Below are 2,542 nucleotides of genomic sequence, written 5' to 3' on the forward strand. Positions count from 1 at the left end.
AATTTTTTCAAGCATACAAGNTAAAAAATTACGCAACATAAAAATGAAAAAAATATTTAATATTATAACTTTGCAAACACTCTTTTGGATTTCCGCATTGCTTGGAAGTTTCTAAAGAACCTCACTTAAAATTTCGAATCGATTCAACTTATGTGCCAGTCGAGAATTTTTCTCTTGTACTGATACTCTTTTATATTATAGAACTAAGAAAAAAAAGTAACATGGGTAGGTAGAGACTGTCCCAGAAGGATATAAGGCGCCGATAGAATATTAACAAGTTTGCAGCTCTGAAGATAGGATATTATTCCTTTCTGTACTGCTTTTGCTGAGTGGGAAAAATATATCAATTTCTCGCATAAAAATGTGCTTATACGTTGCACACGAGGAATAGAAAATATTCTGTGGATTTTTCTATATCCCAGCGCTGACATAATTAAAAAATGTGCCAACATTCATGGAACAAGAAAAGAAGGATAAAAAGAGATGGAGGTGGAATTTTCTTTCCGCTTTCCACATTTCTCTAATTATTATGAAATTCCAGATATTAATTGTTCTACTACGTATTATAATTTTTCATTGTATTACATTAATTTTAATGTTTTTTTGAATCTTTTTTTTTGTACAAAAATCAATACATAAACGAACGATATTTAGAGAGAGATCAAGTTTTTGTGCGAAAAGTCGAATGATCCTTAAAGAATTGAGATTTAAGAATTGACATAAAAGGATTATTTTCGATGTGCAAGGGAGGCAGAATACGAGAAAATATGAGAGAATAGAGTTGACGATGCGAAAAGATAAAGACCGGAACCGGAAAGTTCGTCGTTATACATTACCCTAACGTTGTGTCAGTGGAAAAAGCGTAAATGCATGATCAGTTTACAATACAGTTATGACAATTTTTCTAATAATAATTTATGTATTCATTGTTTAATTTTACGTAATAAAAATAAAGAAAACATTTTATCTTAAACATTTATAAAAAAATCAATTTTATAAAACACTTATACACGTACATGCTTGTATGCTAAATTAAGTTTGACTTTCTGTAATAATATATAATATAAAAATAATAAAAATATAATTTCAGATAAATAAAATAAAAGAATTTTTTAAATTTATTTAAATTGCTGATAAATCTCTATTTTCCAAAAAATTGTTCACAAATCGGATGTACATCCTAACATGCATTTCTCTTGCAAGTCGTGTTACTTACCAGAGGGATGAGGGGAGAATGAAGAAATCGGATTTTCCCGACGCGAAACGTTAAACGGAAGAACGATCGATGACATGGGTGCAAACGTCGAGACACGAGATTTTCGCACGTGTTCACAGGCCTGTCTATGCGATTCTCGTAATCCTGCGCCGCCCACGCTCGAGCTTTCGCTTCTCTCCCTGTAAAAAGGAGAGCGGAATTGAAATCGGCTTTTCGAAATTGCGCACCGTCCCGTAAGCATCCCCAGGGTAAAAGAAATGCAAACACGCCTATGCTGAATGCGTGGACCCATCAAAGAAAAAACGGAGATAACAAAAGTATAAAATTCGGCATTGAGAGAGATGCGTATTCTCAGGATCGAAATCCTTCGTATCTAAATCCAAGATAAATCCAAGAAAAGCATTAGGAAGCTTTAAGTTCAAATAAACGAACCGTTTGTGTACGATTGATGAAATATGGGGAAAAGATAAGATTTCTTTGATCGAAAAGAATAAACTGTAAAACATTAAAGTACGATTTAAAATTAACTATATCTTGATTTGAATTCTATTTTTGGTTGCTATTTTTAACAAAAATAGGAGTTAATTATATATAAATAATAAGGAATATATTATAATGTTATAATAATTTATATTATATTATATTTTTTTTGTTATTATGTTTATTATTTTAAAAATTTCATTGTTTTTGAGAAAATTATAAGAAATGATATTCAATATGTACAATAAATACAGAAAAAACTTAAAATTGTTTTAAAACATAATTATTTTTGTTTTTAAAAATTCATAAATTAAAAAATCAAAAATAATATATAAAATGTATAAAAATTTATAAAATACCGTGAAATGTTAGTTATTTAAAAATTTTTTTTTAAATATTATATTATCCTAATAATATAAAAATATGTTACAATGAACTTACTTTATCCTAATTATTATTGATAATTGAATTGACTATCCGCAGAAATCATAAATTATTTCAAAAAATATTTCATAAAGTTACTGGTCACGTCATCTATGTAATTATAAGACAATTATAATTATGCCTGCTAAAATGAACGTTGAAATACATGCGTAGGAAATCAATTGTAACGCCATCATGCGGACATGATTTGAAATATGTATCTTATAAGTATAAATCGATTTTTTCAAAAATGTTACAATCAGAAATAAAGTAATGAAGACTATCCTTATTCTTATTTTAAAAAATATTATTTAGCAATAAAATTTAAAAAACAATTTACAAAGATAATTTTTATTATCGTTCATTAAGTAACATATGATTCTATGAATGACATGCAAACATCAAATATAAATGTAAATATAA

At 27.8% G+C, this 2,542-nt stretch overlaps 1 pseudogene; it reads right to left on the reverse strand.

The window, feature by feature from the left end:
- LOC105625953 overlaps positions 1 to 2,542 on the reverse strand; it is a 38,886-nt pseudogene that overhangs the window by 35,101 nt on the left and 1,243 nt on the right.

The sequence above is a fragment of the Atta cephalotes genome (assembly GCF_000143395.1).
Source record: "Atta cephalotes unplaced genomic scaffold scaffold00004, whole genome shotgun sequence".
In the NCBI taxonomy this organism is placed as follows: domain Eukaryota; kingdom Metazoa; phylum Arthropoda; class Insecta; order Hymenoptera; family Formicidae; genus Atta; species Atta cephalotes.